Raw genomic sequence first — 20,401 nt, forward strand, 5'->3', positions numbered from 1 at the left:
TGAGTGGTTTGTTTCAGCTCGTTGCATATAGCACTACTGAATATGTGCTATAAAAAGCAAAGAAGTGAATATTAGTCTTGTGGTAAACCTCAGGATAAAACAGAGGTGCATAAACTGGACTCATAAAATAAGTTCACAGATAGGTATCAGTAATAGCAGTTAGGAGAAATGTGTTATTTTTATAACTGGAAATACTCTCTAGTACTGTAATGAGTTCTTAGGTAGCGCTCTGCAGAGGCAAATGACAATTCAAACAGAATACCCAGTCAATACATAAATCCAGGTGCTATATGATAAGGAAGTAAACAGTCTTACTTTGTATCCGGAATGACCTAGCGCTGCTGTCTGAGGTTGGAGAAGTGCCAAGAATTCACTTTCAATGTGAGGTGAAGAGAGCGTTAAGCTGCAGCCACGGAGCTGCTGGCTCGCATCAACTGAAGAGAAGAAAGGCTCTGAGCGTGTCTGGAGTTTCACGCTAGTGTGTTAGACGTTCCGGTGAGTCAGTGACTGACTGATTGTTCCGGTGAGCGAGGGTTCAAAGGAAGGTATCTTGGAGTCTGAAGAGCGGAGGGATTGCGGTCAGCTGATGGTAGGAGAGAGCTGCAGCTATCACAGAGAAAGGTAGTTGTTACCAGTGCCTTCTTAAAACCCACAACCGCAGTTAAACTGTAAGGCGGACTGGTACTGGAATTCAGTTAGAGTTCAAGTTTAAACAGAATAACTTCTGGTATTCTGTATTTGTAATCCAAAAGTAGGAAAAGGGCTCAGAGAGAAGTAGCTTGCATGCTACAAACAAAATACTAAGCGCCGAGCGCTGTGAGGCCAGGTGTTTTATTAGTTGGGTAGGTGTAGGTAACTGAAAGCTGCTGGGTCCTAAAAGGTATAGACTCTGACAGATACATACTCTTATAAAAGTGTATTTTAAAACGTTTGCTGGCATGTTTATTCGTTTTTTACATATGTTTGGTGATAAAACTTATTGGGGCCTAGTTTTTTCCACATGGCTGGCTTGAATTTTGCCTAGAAACAGTTCCTGAGGCTTCCCACTGTTGTAATATGAGTGGGAGGGGCCTATTTTAGCGTTTTTTTGCACAGCAAAAATTACAGACACAGACATCCAGCTTCTTCCTGGATGATCCAGGACTTCTCTGAAGGGCTCAAAAGGCTTCAAAGTCGTATTGAGGGAGGTAAAAAGCCACAGTAGAGCTGTGGCAGTTGATGTGACTGTTTAAAAAACGTTTTTGTCATTTGTTATTCCGTTTTTGGTATTAAGGGGTTAATCATCCATTTGCAAGTGGGTGCAATGCTCTGCTAACTTATTACATACACTAAAAATTTCGTTAGTGTAACTGCATTTTTTCACTGTTATTTAAAAATTTGGGAAAATTTGGGTTTCTTAAAGGCGCAGTAACATTTTTTATATTGCTTGTAAACTTGTTTTAAAGTGTTTTCCAAGCTTGCTAGTCTCATTGCTAGTCTGTTTAAACATGTCTGACACAGAGGAAACTACTTGTTCATTATGTTTGAAAGCCATGGTGGAGCCCCATAGGAGAATGTGTACTAAACGTATTGATTTCACCTTAAACAGTAAAGATCAGTCTTTATCTATAAAAGAATTATCACCAGAGGGTTCTGTCGAGGGGGAAGTTATGCCGACTAACTCTCTCCACGTGTCAGACCCTTCGCCTCCCGCTCAGGGGACGCACGCTAATATGGCGCCAATTACATCAGGGACGCCCATAGCGATTACCTTGCAGGACATGGCTGCAATCATGAATAATACTCTGTCAGAGGTATTATCTATATTGCCTGAATTAAGAGGCAAGCGCGATAGCTCTGGGGTTAGGAGAGATACAGAGCGTGCAAATGCTGTTAGAGCCATGTCTGATACTGCGTGACAGTATGCAGAACACGAGGACGGAGAGCTTCAGTATGTGGGTGACATCTCTGACTCGGGGAAACCTGATTCAGAGATTTCTAATTTTAAATTTAAGCTTGAGAACCTCCGTGTATTGCTTGGGGAGGTATTAGCTGCTCTTAATGACTGTAACACAGTTGCAATTCCAGAGAAATTGTGTAGGCTGGATAGATACTATGCGGTGCCGGTGTGTACTGACGTTTTTCCTATACCTAAAAGGCTTACAGAAATTATTAGCAAGGAGTGGGATAGACCCGGTGTGCCCTTTTCCCCACCGCCTATATTTAGAAAAATGTTTCCAATAGACGCCACTACACGGGACTTATGGCAGACGGTCCCTAAGGTGGAGGGAGCAGTTTCTACTTTAGCAAAGCGTACCACTATCCCGGTTGAGGACAGTTGTGCTTTTTCAGATCCAATGGATAAAAAATTGGAGGGTTACCTTAAGAAAATGTTTATAGATGCTCTAGCAGCTCCTTGGTTCTTCAACCTGGCCTATGTGTTTCCACCGTTTCCTCTGCTCCCTCGACTGATTGCCAAAATCAAATAGGAGAGAGCATCAGTGATTCTGATAGTGCCTGCGTGGCTACGCAGGACCTGGTATGCAGACCTAGTGGACATGTCATCTCTTCCACCATGGACTCTGCCTCTGAGGCAGGACCTTCTAATACAAGGTCCTTTCAATCATCCAAATCTAATTTCTCTGAGACTGACTGCATGGAGATTGAACGCTTGATTCTATCAAGGCGTGGCTTCTCCGAGTCAGTCATTGATACCTTAATACAGGCTCGGAAGCCTGTCACCAGGAAAATCTACCATAAGATATGGCATAAATATCTTTATTGGTGTGAATCCAAGAGTTACTCATGGAGTAAGGTTAGGATTCCTAGGATATTGTCCTTTCTCCAAGAGGGTTTGGACAAAGGCTTATCAGCTAGTTCTTTAAAAGGACAGATCTCTGCTCTGTCTATTCTTTTGCACAAGCGTCTGGCAGAAGTTCCAGACGTCCAGGCATTTTGTCAGGCTTTGGTTAGGATTAAGCCTGTGTTTAAAACTGTTGCTCCCCCGTGGAGCTTAAACTTGGTTCTTAAAGTTCTTCAGGGAGTTCCGTTTGAACCCCTTCATTCCATTGATATTAAACTTTTATCTTGGAAAGTTCTGTTTTTGATGGCTATTTCCTCGGCTCGAAGAGTCTCTGAATTAACTGCCTTACATTGTGATTCTCCTTATCTGATTTTTCATTCAGACAAGGTAGTTCTGCGTACCAAACTTGGGTTTTTACCTAAGGTGGTTTCTAACAGGAATATCAATCAAGAGATTGTTGTTCCATCATTGTGTCCTAATCCTTCTTCAAAGAAGGAACGTCTTTTGCATAATCTGGACGTAGTCCGTGCCTTGAAGTTTTACTTACAGGCTACTAAAGATTTTCGTCAAACATCTGCCCTGTTTGTCGTTTACTCTGGACAGAGGAGAGGTCAAAAAGCTTCGGCAACCTCTCTCTCCTTTTGGCTTCGGAGCATAATACGCTTAGCCTATGAGACTGCTGGACAGCAGCCCCCTGAAAGGATTACAGCTCATTCTACTAGAGCTGTGGCTTCCACCTGGGCCTTTAAAAATGAGGCCTCTGTTGAACAGATTTGCAAGGCTGCGACTTGGTCTTCGCTTCACACCTTTTCAAAATTTTACAAATTTTACAAATTTGACACTTTTGCTTCTTCGGAGGCTGTTTTTGGGAGAAAGGTTCTACAGGCAGTGGTTCCTTCCGTTTAAGTTCCTGCTTTGTCCCTCCCATCATCCGTGTACTTTAGCTTTGGTATTGGTATCCCACAAGTAATGGTTGATCCGTGGACTGGATACACTTAACAAGAGAAAACATAATTTATGCTTACCTGATAAATTTATTTCTCTTGTAGTGTATCCAGTCCACGGCCCGTCCTGTCCTTTTAAGGCAGGTCTAAATTTTAATTAAACTACAGTCACCACTGCACCCTATGGTTTCTCCTTTCTTGTCTATTTTCGGTCGAATGACTGGATATGGCAGTGAGGGGAGGGGCTATATAGCAGCTCTGCTGTGGGTGATCCTCTTGCAACTTCCTGTTGGGAAGGAGAATATCCCACAAGTAATGGATGATCCGTGGACTGGATACACTACAAGAGAAATAAATTTATCAGGTAAGCATAAATTATGTTTTTTCACAAGTGACCATATCCGTGTAACTGCTGAATTGAAATATTATAGGGAAATAAGAGTTGGCAAAATAAAAATAAAATCTATAAATGACAAAGAAATGGGCATGAGAAAATAATCGATATAATAGTCTACAAACTGGTTGTTAGCTGCTGCACCCAAAAGAAACACTATACTCCTCAGAAGATAGTGCATAGTACAAAAAAGGGGATATTGGGGGGGTTGCGCTAAAGAACTAAGGTAAATGGGTAAGAAATGGGCAACAATTTTGGTATTGGGAACAAAGGATATGATTTGATGAATGCTTTATTGTTAATAACGGACGTTTTTGTGTTTTACTTTTTGTTTGTTACTCAAGCCATATGTCATATTCTTTGCCAGCATCTGATACTGAAGAAAGTATATTTATTTAATCTAAATAATTTACTAAATTAACCTGAATCCTGTAACTGTGGACTAGCATAAACTGTAAACCCTATGTGAGCATGTGTTTGTTTATCCATCCTATAGACTCCATTTATCACGCTGCTTTGGAGCTTCTGCGACACATACTTGCATACAATAGTTAAGAGGCAGCAGTCTTAACACTGTTTCTTAAAGGGACATTCCAGTCAACATTTAAATGCACATAGGTGAATTACATCTTTGAATAGAAACATATTTACAATATAAATGCATTGGCACAAATGCTTCTAGTAAAAACTGTTAATGTTTTAGTCTTAACATGCATGTGAAGCATAGCTAGACATTCTCAGTGCATCAGCATTTTAAATACTGCAGCTGTTTAGAGCACCAGTGGGGCTTGTATCATGTTCGCAATTAACAAATTAAGTCATTACCAGATGATACAAGCACCTTAGGCTCTCAGCAAGTGCTGGGTTTAAAATGCTGGTGCACAGTGCAAACTTAAATATACTTTTGAAACAGCTATAGCTTTTATTAGAAGCATTTTTCCTAATACTGTATGCTACAAAAATTCTTCTATTCAAAACTGAAATGCATCCATGTGGCTTTTCAATTTTGGATGGAATGTCCCTTTAAATAACCTCTCTGTTTAATTTACGCCAGACTAGTCTGACCAGGTTTATTGATAGTGGCTTTTATAATTTTAAATGGGATCACAGGCAAACAAATTCCCTGACACTGAACCTGTGTCCCCGCACAATGATAAATGTAGCCCTATATTTAAAGGGACATGAAACCCCCCCAAAATATTTAATTTATCATAGAATACAATTGTAAACAAGTTTTTAGTTCTAATGTTATTATTTTGTGAAGAGATACCAAGGTAGGTAGCGTACACATACCTGAAGCACTACATGTCAGCAAGAGCACTAGATTGCGCACAATAACCTAATGTATAACATTGCAGTACTATGTGGCAGCAGTTTTGCAACAAACACGTTCACACTCCTGATTTTTATTCCTTGCTTTTCAACAAACGATAACAGGAAAACAAAGAACATTTGATAATGGAAGTAAATTGGAAAGTTATTTTAAAATTGTATATTCTATGTGAATCACAAAAGTAATAGTTTAGTTTTTTTTTTTTGTCCCTTTTAAATCTTTCTGCTCTAAAGCGATTAAACAATTCTTATGCGTCTCCTCTTTTGAAAGAGTTTAACACCCCTGCTATAAATTCACATAAAGGTTTTAAAACTGCAGCAAGTTGTCTGCAAAAACCCTTTGTTAAAACAATTTGAATAAATCTAATCTTGATAGAGGCAAATAATCCAATTATTTTTGCTCAAGGTTCCTAGAGAATGGTTCCTGGTATTGGAAGGAAAGAGGTAAAGTGCTGACAGCTGCAACTCTCCTTTTGTGAGGCATGTACTTGATGCTTTTTTAACACATCGATTTCCTATGTGTGTTCTGACCAATTACGGGTTAAGAAATTGTTGCACTTGAAAGATAAAGGTGCTTCACAAGCAGAGATATAAACATTCCCCTTATGAAAGCTAGCTGCAGCTGATTCAGGCAATACGAACCAAATATTATATAATATAGCCAGTAGAGTAAGTCCCTGAAATTGCTGATATTTTTTGTTGGATGAATTTAAAAGCTAGGAAAAGAAGTAAAACAACAAAAAAAATCTGTGCATAAAAACATTGTGTTCACTAAATATAATGCAGGTACATCAGACTCACAATGATGCCTCAGAAAGGGATGTGAGGAACAATCGTAACCCAGATGAGCAAAATAAGTCAAAACAGGCAACCTAATAGATCATGTGGGCATTTATGAAATACAGTAAGGCAGATTCAAACACAGATAAGCAAGCTCTCAAGCTCTCACAACTATCAGTACCTACACCTGATTGCACTACTGAAACATGTTGAGCTTTTCATGGATTTTAAGGAAAGCTGGGAATCTTCACTATCAAGGAGTCATTTTTCTCAATAAAAGGCTATTTTTTTCATTCACTTCTGAATACCTTACAATCTGTGCAATATTAGTAGTCTTGCTGTATTGCACTATTGTCGAGACTCTTCTTTGAAGTTCATTGGTCACCTTTGAATGACAATTCATTGAAGTTTCTAGAGAGTTGACTATCTAGAAGGCAGTCTGAGGTTATTGAAGCTCTTCCCTGAGAAGGACGGTGCTGCCACTGCGTACTACATTGTAAATATAATTGTTAGATTACTTCTGTGTGTGTGTGTTTCTGAGAACCAAGGGATTAAATTACTTTTGTGTGTGTGTTTTTGATAATCGAGGAGTGTATTACACAGCAGTAATTTAACTAGTTTAAGTCAGTGGGCCTCATTTATGAAGCTGTGTGCAGATACGTTTCCCAAGCAGGTAATCTGTCCTCCTGAGCTTATTGCCAGCGATGCAAGCATCACTGGTGAAAGTTATGAGTGCACAAGACCAATCTTGTTCATGCCTACCAACTTAGGGTTTCCGGCCACATTAATTGGCATAATTAATTATGCATGTAGGACATCACAGGAAGTAACATATGCTCCTAAACAAAAAAAGGGAAGGGAAGTAATGTTATATGTAAAAATATTCCCTAAATGCCAACTGGCATAAACACACACAAGCAGACACACAGAATCATAGACATCCATAGCAATTGCAGAAATATAGGTAAACCAGGAACTTAGCATGGATACATTCAGCGGCACTCAGTTAGCCACCTGCTTATACACATACCCACATGCATACATACAGGCACAGACACTCACATGTATGAGTTCACACATACAGAGCAGACACCTATAGGCATTCATACACAGGCTCCCACAAACTTGCTCAAGTACCCACTTCCATTCACAATACCAAGAGAACAAAGCTAACTAGATAATAGAACTACATTGAAAGTTGTTTAAAATTGCATGTTCTAACTGAATCATACATTTTTTTTACTTTACTGTCCCTTTATTCCGAAGATTATTTTGAGGGGAATAGATCTGCTCAAGAATCTAAGCGTGAGGATGGAGGGGCAAGCATTAAAAATGAAAGTGAAATCTAATAATTGTATTCTTTAGTTAAATAAAACTATTTAAATTGTTGGTATTATTTAAGGTAATGATGGTTTTTCTTCCAATAAAGTACAACAGAAAAGTTGATCAAATATGAATGAAGAACCTATTGAACTGGAGATAGTTCACCTCCCAATTATCTATGCATTTCTAATGGTATATAATTAAATCAGTAAGTTTCTGAAATAACTGGAAAAATAATCTGAAAATGTATTTTTAAAATTGAAAATATTACGTGGAAAACCATGATTTAAATAAAGTCTTCATAACTGATTATTTAAATTGTGACTTAAATCATAATTTAAATCAAATCCACCCTGCAAAATAACAAAATTTATGCTTACCTGATAAATGAATGTCTTTCATGGTGGTAAGTCCATGAGCTATTGCTTCTGTGGATTCAACTCCTGGGCACTAGGAGGAGGCACAGATTCCCAAATCTCTAAGTGCACTTAATCCCTCCCACCACTCTGGTATTATAGTCTGACGTATAGCCGAATAAAGAGAAGTAAAAAAGAAGAAAGTAGGGAAAATGTGGTGGAAACTTAAACTGCCGCCAGAAAAAAATAATTACGTAAAAAAGGTAATGGACAGGTCTCCAAGCCAGAAGCTAAATGTCCAACCTTTTTAAAGTTTGTAAAAACAAAACAAAAAATAAAAACAAATTTAGACACTGAAAATGTCATGACTAAGCCTGAACAAAGTCTAGATGTCAAGACATTTAGAAATGTTCCTGTAGTATGTAACAGAAAAAAACAACTAAATATGATTCTTTAAGAGTTAGCAGATAAGTTAATATCTGAACTGACTTGCAAAAAGAATAATTCTTGGAATTTTAATAGAACGCTAGCTAAAACCCTGTTTTTCATAGCAGGAAATAAACAACTTAACAAATCATTTGAAAAATTTTACTTTACAGGCTTTATAGTCTGAAATAAGGAGTTCAATACAGCTTTAAAAAAATTTAAAATATTCATTCTTTAATCCATCCAGATCTTGATGATTGGAGAATGCTTGACATCTGAATCAGATTCGCAAACCAAGTTCTGCAAGGCCTGACTTGGAGACAGATTAATAAAGAATGCTCTATTCCATAGTATTTGTCTGGAAGACCCCATTATTCCACAATCTAGTAGAACATTACTTGAAGGAGGAAACATTCCTGTGGAAGGGATTACCTAGTAAGGAAATCTGCTTCCCAAAATTACTCCAATCAAAAAACCTTGAGACTTTCTTCATTGCTAAGGAACTGCAAGTTCCCTGTAGATAGTAGATATAACTACAGCTGTAACATTGTCTGATTGAAAACTGGCATACGTTTCTGCTTTCAGAAGAGGACAGCTCTAAAGGAACCTAAAGATTGCACGCCCAAGATAATTATTGGTAACCTTGCCTCCTGAGAAAACTAAACTCCCTTTCTCTTAAGTGTATCCAGTCCACGGTTTACTCTGGACAGAGGAGAGGTCAAAAAGCTTTGCCGACCTCTCTTTCCTTTTGGCTTCGGAGCATAATACGCCTAGCCTATGAGACTGCTGGACAGCAGCCCCCTGAAAGGATTACAGCTCATTCTACTAGAGCTGTGGCTTCCACCTGGGCCTTTAAAAATGAGGCCTCTGTTGAACAGATTTGCAAGGCCGCGACTTGGTCTTTGCTTCACACTTTTTCCAAATTTTCCAAATTTGATACTTTTGCTTCTTCGGAGGCTGTTTTTTGGAGAAAGGTTCTTCAGGCAGTGGTTCCTTCCGTTTAATCCTGCCTTGTCCCGCCCATCATCCGTGTACTTTAGCTTTGGTATTGGTATCCCATAAGTAATGGATGATCCGTGGACTGGATACACTTAACAAGAGAAAACATAATTTATGCTTACCTGATAAATTTATTTCTCTTGTAGTGTATCCAGTCCACGGCCCGCCCTGTCCTTTTAAGGCAGGTCTAAATTTTAATTAAATTACAGTCACCACTGCACCCTATGGTTTCTCCTTTCTCTGTTTGTTTTCAGTCGAATGACTGGATATGACACTCTGCCGTGGGTGATCCTCTTGCAACTTCCTGTTGGGAAGGAGAATATCCCATAAGTAATGGATGATCCGTGGACTGGATACACTACAAGAGAAATAAATTTATCAGGTAAGCATAAATTATGTTTTTCTCTCCTGGATCCCCCAGACTGAACCTCAATCCAAGAGAATGGTTTCTGCAGACATTTTTCATGTTGGTGGAATAATGGACACTATTGGTAAAATAATTTGGTAAACTATCCAGTGGTACAGAGATTCCCTCACTGAAGAATTTCTAAGAGATAGTTGAGTGAAAATACTTGCACTATTGTTGAAGCATGCATAGTTATTATTATTATTATTATTCTTTATTTATAAAGCGCCAACAGATTCCGCAACGCTGTACACGAGTAACAAAGATAAAAGTACAGTACAATATGAGACACCAGACAAAATTTAACAAATACAGGGGGGGTGGGCTGTTCCCATGGGAACTTACAATCTAGATGGGTAGGAGGGTGAGAAACAGGAGGTGGGGACTGCAAAGGTTGGAATGATGTTAGTGTGGAGTTAAATGAGGGCAACTATTAGGCAAGTGGAATTCAATAGTTACTGATTTGGTGATAGGCTTCCCTGAACAAGAATGTCTTTAGGGAGCGTTTAAAGGAGGAGAGGTTGGGGGAAAGTCTGACAGCTCGAGGAAATGCATTCCAGAGGGTTGGTGCCACATGAGAGAAGTCCTGTAGTATAGCATGGGAGGAGGTGATGGTATAAGATGCAAGGAGTAGATCATTGTTGGGTCTTAGGGGGCAGGCTGGAGTATATATATATTTTTATGACAATGAGGACAGGTGGGGGGGGCTGCATTGGTAAGGGCTTTGTAGGTCAGAGTGAGAATTTTGATTCTGCTGTTAATGGGGAGCCAATGAAGGGACTCAGAGTGGTGCAGCAAATACAGAGCATCGGGAAAGGTGGATTAGCCTAACAGAGGCATTTATGACGGATTGAAGGGTGGAGAGGCGGGAGAGGGAAAGGCCAGTTAGTTGGTTATTACTGTAGTCAAGCCAGGAATTTACTAGGGAATGGATTAGCTGTTTAGTAGTTTCAGCACTTAGAAAAGGACGAATTTTTGAGATATTGCGTAGGTGGTTGCGACAGGATTAAAAAAGCAATTGGATGTGGGGTTTGGAGAAAAGGGTAACTCCTAGGCAGCGGACTTGGGTTGATGGGGAGATAATGGTGTCGCCAACAGATAGTAAAGTTAGAAACTTGAGTATAATTAGATGCAGCAGACAGGTCAAGTAAGATAAGTATAGAGTAGTGGCTATTGTTTTTAGCAGATAGAAGATAGTATTCTTGGTGAGGGCAGTCAGTTGAGTGTTTGGGATGGAAGGCAGATTGCAGGGGATCACGCAATGAGTTGGAGGACAGGAAGTGGGTTAGGCGATCGAAGAGACCATGCAAAAGGAAGAACATCTAATGCTGCAATCCTCAGACCTAACACTTCCATACTTTGAGTTACAGATTGGTTGTACATTTATTGTAGTTCTGAGCAAACTGACTGTAACTTTGGTCCCAGATCCATTACATAAAACTGCATATTCTATGACTCCTAGAAAAGAGACTTTTTTTAAATTAATGAGAGCTCTCTTAAATTCATTTTTCAACCATGTCTACAAAGAAAACAGTAGAATGTTGGTATGAAATATGAGTAATGAGTACTTATTACAGACAAGAGAGTTTCTAGAACCTTCTTAAAAATTCTGGGAGCTGTAGAATAACCAAACGAAAATGCCAAAAACTGAAAAGGTTTGTTCTGAAAGGCAAATATTAGCAGCTAGAAATGGTCTAGGAATAGGAAGGAAGGCATCCTTCAAATTGAATGTTAACATAAGTTAACTCTGTTGAGTAAGCAGTAAAATTGCCCAAATTGTTAGTATTTTGCCAATAGGAACTCTGAGAAATTGAAGTCCAGAATTGGTCCGAAAACTCTGTCTTTCTAGGGAATAATGGAAAAGGATGAAATAAAATCCCAAATCTTAAAGGAATAGAAAGGTCAAAATTGAAATATGCATGGCTGCATTTTTTTTTTTAAAGAATTTTTTATTGAGGGTATAACAAAACTTCATCAAAATACAGTTTGCTCTATTGAACACAAGAGGCATTACATAGACAAATACTTCTACTATAACATTGTCACAGCAATAATACATGAGATATAGGACATGCAAAAGAAGATCGAGGAGCAAACCCAATACACCCTCTTTTTTTCCCCCAACATAGCTGAGGTCACTGTAGAACCTCAATGGATATAAGTTACCAACTGGGGGGGGGGGGGTTGGGCAGTATAAGCCTCTTTTGGGCTTACACTCGTCCTACTCCTTCACATATCTTCTAGAGCCATGGGTAGGCTCAGTAAATTGGAACTAGGATTGAAGGAAGTCATAAGAAAAAAACATGACATTTTTAAAGTGTTTAAGTAATCACCGCTGTGCTAAAGATAGACAACAATGCAGGGATTACCTCACAGATAAGCCTGAGATTGTCACATGAGCAAGGAATTAAGTTAATCTGAGAGTATGCTCACCTGTGACCCTTGAACCACAACAGCACATCTCAAATGTATATACATATATTGGATTTATATTGGACTAACAGTTATATCTTATCTGCAAAAATGAACAAACTGTAAACAATGGAACACACAAGAACAGTCATGCTGATCCACTCAGTATTAGGATCCAGAGAGACTATTTTACAGTCACACAGGTACAAACTAAGACAAAGGCTCCCCGAACAGGGCAGAGACTTCATAACTCTGCCAAAAGGGAGTATGGAGGATAGCTAATGATCCCTTACCACACAAGGAGGGGGGGGGGGAAAGCCAGGAGATCTCAAAATTTACATAAGAAAAGCTCCCAGAATGCTGTGCTCAGTATCTATCTATCTATTCTAGTTTCTTATGACACAAGGAATAATAAAGGGCATGAACACATAATAATGTGGCGTAGAGTGCCATGGAACACAATACACTCAAGATCTCTCCAGCTCTACACATAAGAGAGGGACTGCAATAATTTAGGTGCATAGACACATTGCTTGAATTCTAGAGAATATTACACTCTTACTGAAGGCTGTGCTGGGCCTCAAAATATAGCGGTAAGATGGGGTAGAATAACATACATTGTAGCTTGTTAGAGAAATGACATGTGCAGTCCCATTCACAGCTCCAAAACATCTCAAACATATTTATTATTAGTGGAGTGCTGAACAACCCAAACACATATTGCAAGTAAGGATAGGCTAAAGCACTATTCTATCATAATTGGGCTGGTGAATAAGAGCTAATTTGAAACTATGTTAGGAGCTGCAGGGCCAGACATATATGAGGCAAAAAGGATTAAACCTCTAAAGTCACATAGTTTAAGGTCTCTCATAAAATTGTCCCACGATAACCTCTCCCAACCAGAGCTGCAGAAATCAGAGAGTCCCACCGTGGCTGTGCCTGCAGGCACTCCGAGGTCAGGGGCTATGTGCAATTACCCTATTCCAGTCTGGACAGCCGAGAAAACAAGGGGATTTTGAAAGGCCTGATCAGCAGTATTCACAGGAGAGTCACGAAAGAAAGTCCGGGCAACCGGCCAGATGGCCGCTCCTCTAAACAGGGACCAGGCAGCATTATTATGGGAAGTAAAGTGTCTCCCCGTCGCCCGGTCAGATTGAACATGAAAGTTATCCTCCGTTATCATCTCAGCCCACAAGATATCTCCAGCTTCTAGGGAGCCAGCGTCTAGCTGTACACATACCCTCGGATACACAGCAGAATGAGGGTTTCCTCTTGGCGGTGCTACTCCACACCAGTTAGGCAGATTTGTGCTCATCCCTCTCTGGGTCCCGGGGGACTCTACTTCCGATGCGGGGGTCTAGCGGCATTTTTTCGGATAGGGCTTTCGTCCATAGCAGTAACCACAGTAGGCTCTTCATCCTTTCCTTTTAACCTTGAGGATCCGATTCTCAGTATGAGCCGGTCAAATGTGCAAATTTCGTCCGTAATATTCAAAAAGGGCTAATAAATCCATGTGTGGGTCCTCCATAATCACACCACCTTGTGGCTAGGCCTCACTTTGTATATCAAACAGTAAACTGAGGGAACGCTCCCAAATCCTGCTCCAACTGACTTAGCAGGACTTTAGCTAGATGAGTAGTATGTCCCCCACCATCAGGGAGCTATCAGGTTAAGGGGTACCCCAAAAAACCTATGGTATATCCAGAAGCTACTGTCCCATGCAACCGATCTCCTCGGCAGTTAACTCCGCCCCCTGCATGGCTGCATTTCAATGTCAAATAGAAGTATTTTTGCAGTATACTTTAGAAAAAATGCTTCTAGTAAAAGTTATTACTGTTTTTCTGCAGGCATTTGCACATATCCTGTGTGTACCAGTATTCAAATACCACACCTTCTCACAGAGTCAGTGATGGCTTGTATGGCACAAATTACATCTTTACAGCAATACACACCATCTTCAGTTCTATGTGCTTGAATACAGGTGCACAGATATGCACAGGATATAACTTTTACTAGCAACATTTTTTGCTAACGGAAGTATATTGCACATTTCAATTGTTACCTTTCTATCCCTTTAAAACTACAGCTAATAAAATTTGCAAAGTTTTTTTAGAATGTGAGGAAAAAAAGACATCTTCCTCAAAGGCTTTGGAACCTATGAAGTAATGCTGGGAAACTATGTTTAGAACCTAGAGATCTTGTAAAGGCTGTTAGGCCTCCTAAAATTTTGGCTGGCTACAGCAGTTTATGGGGTTCTGTGACTGACCTGGCTAATTATGGTCTAAACATGCTAGTGTTAAAATGTTGTTGCTTTTTGGTCAAGAAGGTATAAACCGGAATAGATATGCAGCAGGCTTTATTTTAATACAATTCACCTTACTACATCGCTGCGGAATCTGTTTGCGCTCTACAAATACCTGATAATAATAATAATAATAATAATTACTCTGTTCAAGCTTCACCAAAAGTTCAGATACGCTTAGCTTACAGTAGATTTCTAAAAACTATTAGAAGTTTTATATCTTGAAACTGGTCATGTAGTGCTTGACCTGTAGCTAACAAGTTACTGATCTGCCTAACAGTGTTAAAAACATATTTATTGCTATCTTGAAAACAGTTCATACAGCTTTTGTGATTGGAATAGCTAGAATAAAGAGACTTCAGGTTCTAAGTACATTTCCCATGATATAGTGAACAAATAAGCACTTTGTACAGTTTGAGACATTGGAAGCTAAACACTTTCAGTGTCTGAAATGTTGTCAGTCATTCCACTTTCAAGTAAGCGTAAAAGGTCTATACAAGATATACCTTCTACTAGTAGCTATATTCCTGTGTCTCATGAGGCTAATGCAATTTCTGAGGGTAAGGTTCTTTTTCTGAAGATCACGGGCTGGCCCCTTATCCTGCTTCTTCCTCCCTCCTTTTTATTTAAGATTGATCACATTTGTTCTTTATTAAAGGAGGTTTATGCTTACGTTAGAAATTATGGATTCTTATTCCAAACCTAATAAGTATCCTGAGCTTTTTCCAGTGGCTGATACTGTGGCTGGGATTATTTCTAAAGAATGGTCTAAACATGGTAGTGTATTTAATCCTTCTGCAAGGTTTAAAAAGATGTATCCTTTCCAGCTTCTAGTATTGAGCTTTGGGAAGTTGTCCCTAAGGTAGCTGTTGCAATTTCTACTTTGGCTAAAAGTGCTACTATCCCTCTAGAGGGATAGCACTTCTTTTAACCCCGTAAGGACCACAGCACTTTTCCATTTTCTGACCGTTTGGGACCAGAGCTATTTTTTACATTTCTGTGGTGTTTGTGTTTAACTATAATTCCTAGTATTAATAAGTCACATGTTCAAATACACATGGATCACACATTACCATTTTTTTCTGATCATTTTAAAACTGATTGTGAAAATATTCCACTTATGATATATTAAAAATGCGTTTAAAAATCATATTAATAAGCAATTGCACTGTCAATTATTTGCTCTCCCCAGAATCATAGTATTTAACATCCTGGCATTATTTTTATACAAACACAGCATATTTCACATTCCTAATAATTTTTGAGCACACAGATCCATGTTTATGGCTAATATTCATAGGACATCTTGCTGTCTGTAAAATAAAGAAACAAATGTTACCATTTTGAAACAAACATTTATACATCTACCATACAGCTATTCATTACGCGCAGTATACACTTATCGGAAATGTTACTGCTAGGCATTTCTTCTCAGGATATATATATATATATATATATATATATTTATATTTATACAGTCTGAGAATCAATTATATTTGAAATTTAAACACAAGTTGTACTTTAAAAAATAAATTTTAAAGCTACAATACAAACGTGTTTCTGTTTGGTCAGTACAGATGTTTATTTGAGGTTTAGGGGCAATTAACAGGTCTGTGCTAATTACAATATTTCTGGCTTTAGCGATGCATATCTTCCACCAAAACACCGACTATTGGCTCCATCAACCCAGGAGTTTGTGCTGGTTAATGAGACAGATGCTTTCTTTTGAACTCTTAGATGCTATGTTAATCAGGAGAAAGTATCTCATGTCTGATCTCAGATTTGGAATACACAGAATGTATTCAGTGATAAAATGAGCATGCTCAAACTTACTATTTGAGAGATTTCATACTTATTTTATATTATATATATATATATATATATATATATATACAGGTATACCTCACTTTACAGCGCTTCACTTTACAGCGATTCGCTAATACAGCGCTTTGTGGAGCTGAAGTTCAACCTCCAAGGATTTTGAAACAGTGCTATAATCATTGTGAGATTGGTAGAAAAGTGAATGGCACCATTTGTTTATACTTAGTTCACTCTGTTTATAGCATTGCAGTGCAATCTGTGTCTCAGTGCTATAGTCTGGCAAATTGTACTACAGTAATTGTCACAATTTTACAGGTACAGTATTTATTGAATACTAATTGAATACTTGCTGTGCTAGTGTTAAACTAAACATAGCACTATTGCACCCCTAAATATGTTAGTTCAAACATGTTTTCAAGAATTTAAACACTGAAAAGAAAGCTAAAACTGCCTTGTTTCACTTTAAGGCGGTTTTCACTTTACAGCGGGGCTCCGGTCCCTAACCCGCTGTATGAGCGGGGTATACCTGTGTATATATATATATATATATATATATATATATATATATATATATATATATATATATATATATATATATATATATATATATATATATATATATATATGACAAACAAGTAGAATCCTGCGACAAAGTCCCAGGAAGCTAAGGGTCTATAAGCGCTCCAGAAAGGGACAATATAATAAATTCCCTAATAAATAAAACAAAAAATAGAATATTAATTCTATAAATGCCAGTAGCTGCTGCTAAACCTAAATGCAAAGGGAGACTCCCTATTTTCCCCCTTCTAGAAATAGAAATAAAAAAAGAAATGAACGGTTAGCGCTGCAAGGCATAAAAAGTGAAACCATATGAGAATGGAAAGATTCAATAGATCAATCACAGAATATAAAAATAATAAAATATACAATTAAAACAAAAATTAAAAAGTCCATAAACACATAGGTAAAGTGTAAAGCCGGGAGCAATGTGGTAATTTTTTCAAGTGATCCCTTGAAATCTTCAAATACTGTTCCCCCAAGGATGTGCACTTACTTGAAGAACCCTCAATCCATATGAGGTAAGTAATGACGTAGTAACCATCCAATCCCACTGATTTAGCAAGCCACTGCTTTCAGATGTGAGTCCTCTATAGCTCCAGAAGTATCCGTGATTAGAAACTTTCAGACCTCCTCTCATCAGGTAGTGGTGAAATTTCACAGGTGCTCATACAAAGCAGAGAAAAAGAAGGAACACTGATAGTGTAATAACGTTTTATTTAAGGCTTAAAAACACAAACAGTGAAATGTTACTCACAAAGGTACCCTCAATAAATGAGGTAAATAATCGGCATATAACAAGAGAGCTGTGGCATACAGTCAAATCAGCTGAGATCCTGTAAAATTAGGCAGTCAGTAAGATCCTTACACGTTTCAAAGGCATAGATGACTTTCGTCTGCCTTCTTCATCAGAGGTATTGATCTGACAAACTACCAAGTATTTATTCACACCTGAGGTGATTACGTCAATGGGCGGGTTTATAAACAACAGTGCACCCTTAACAAAATTAACGCTATGCAATGCAATCAATAATACCATAAAAGTATTAAAATAGCACCTCCTATAAATGCGGTAAAAAACTAATGATGCGTACCATTAAAAATAGGATGTTTGTACTCAGAACGGCTACAAATTGCCGATCAGGAAATGTATTATTCTCACGTTACCGCGTCATAAGAGGCGGGACTATCATACGTCACCGACATTACTGAACACACAAAACTTTATTTGTCTCCCAGTAATTGCACTACAATGCTAATGTTATTCTTACATATATGAATGGGCCAAATACTTTTTGACAGCACTTTTAGATACAATATTACCTAATCGAAACTCCTCATTAAAACACTAACATGTTTGAAAAGACAAAATATACGTAACTATATATACACAGTTACCCAATTAAAGTAATTACTAAAATAAATTTTGGGGAGAATAAGTATTCTACTGAATAAATAAAGGATAAATTCATATACATACTTAAAAGGCTCATCAAGTAAAATAATACATAGTTGAAAAAAACAAAAAACATCCAAACTATAATCAGGAGTTTAAACCAAAAAAAAAACTCTGGATAGAACTATAAAAATACAATACATGTGTCGCTACCTAACTATTATTGGTAAAAACCTTCTAAAAAATGTATATATTTAAACTTGATATAAATATATAAATCCCTAAAATATTACAAAGTACCTTCAAATATACTTAGAAATAATTTGGTCTCTATTTTATCACCCTCATGGAAAACAATCAAGTCCAGAAACTCAATTTCCAATTTACTATATTTTTCTGTAAATTTGAGGTTAACATCATTAATCTTGATGAATTAGAAAAAGTTATTTAGGGGTTCCACCTCCCCTTTCCAGATGAATATAATGTTGTCTATAAAACGAGCCCTGGTCACTATGTGGTCACTAAAGGGATTATTATTCCAAATACACTGTTCCTCCCATAGACCCGTATACAGGTTAGCGTAGCTAGGGGCAAACTTAGTCCCCATAGCCGTTCCGCTAACCTGTATATAGTACTCATTTTCGAAGAGGAAATAATTTTGTTCAAGGATAAACTTAATTGAATCCAAAATGAACATTTGATTTTTATCCAGAAGATTAGTGAGCTTTTTTAACCAATATTTTATAGCTTGTAAACCTAAGTCGTGTGGTATATTGGTGTACAGAGCTGTTACGTCAGCCTGCACCCAAATTATATTCTCCTCCCATTTTATTGGGGTGAATTTATTTATAGTATCCCTAATGTAAGACTTCATTAGTGGGACCAAAGGTTGTAAAAAATGGTCCACATATTCGGATAACCATGATGTCAGCGAATTTATACCCGCGACTATAGGTCTACCGGGAGGATTCTTTTCACTCTTATGTACTTTTGGGAGGTGGTAGAACACTGCTACCACTGGATTGTTATTGCTCAAAAATTTAAACTCATCTTCATTTAATACCCCATCATATTTGGCTGTATCAAGGAAATCATTGTATTTCCTAACAAAGATGGCCGGAGGATCTGTCGGGAGTTTTCTATACGTTGTTGTTTCGTTCAGAAGCCTCTTTGCCCTAAATAACTTTTTGGAATTCATCAAGATTAATGATGTTAACCTCAAATTTACAGAAAAATATAGTAAATTGGAAATTGCTTTTCTGGACTTGATTGTATTCCATGAGGGTGATAAAATAGAGACCAAATTATTTACAAAAGGGACAGACAGCAATGGGTTAATTTATTCCTCCAGCAACCACTATCCTAGCTGGATAAAAAATATCCCATACAGGCAATTCCTTAGAATTAAAAGGAATTGCTCCCGTATGGTTGATTTTAAAGCAGAAGCTGTTCTGTTAAAGAAAAAATTTCAGGAAAAAGGGTATTGAATAAGAAACATTGAAGCTGCATATAAGAAAGTAAAAAATATGCAACATACTGAGGTGGAAACCAACACAAATAAAAATAGAAATACAAAGAAGATCTCTAAGAATAAATCAAATAAAGAAATGAAACATATGAATTTCATTTCCACATTTAATGAGGGGTCAATGGGCATTAGGGATATTATCCATAGACATTGGCACATTCTCCATAAAGATAAAATTCTGAAAAGTGTTTTGGAAAAAAGACCAGGTTTTATTTTTAGAAAAAATCAAAATCTAAAAAATATGCTTGCTCCTAGCCAGTTGAAGAAAGCACAATCTAAGAGATCATGGCTTGGTGGTAGCGGGGCAAAAGGGGTCTATAGATGCAACAGATTAAATTGTTGTGCCTGTGACCATGCATACAATGGTAATAGACCTACTAAACAGGTTACTTCTACATCTAATGGCAAACAATGTGATATTTCATCTTTGTGCAACTGCAAAACCGATCATGTTGTATATCTGATACAATGCAGCTGTGATCTGCAGTATATAGGCCGCACCACCCGCCCTTTTAAGAAAAGGATATATGAACATTATCACTAACATTAAGGGAGGTCTCAAATCACACAGCCTTTCAGAAAACTATAGGATTGTTCACAATCAGGATCCTAAGTGCCTAAGAGGCACTATTCTTGAACATG

At 37.9% G+C, this 20,401-nt stretch overlaps 1 protein-coding gene across 1 annotated transcript in view; it reads left to right on the forward strand.

The window, feature by feature from the left end:
• Positions 1-20,401, forward strand: part of PRELID2 (PRELI domain containing 2) — a 309,867-nt gene that overhangs the window by 71,997 nt on the left and 217,469 nt on the right. The gene's annotated exons all lie outside the window — the stretch shown is intronic.

The sequence above is a fragment of the Bombina bombina genome, chromosome 6 (genome assembly GCF_027579735.1).
Source record: "Bombina bombina isolate aBomBom1 chromosome 6, aBomBom1.pri, whole genome shotgun sequence".
Lineage (NCBI taxonomy): Eukaryota > Metazoa > Chordata > Amphibia > Anura > Bombinatoridae > Bombina > Bombina bombina.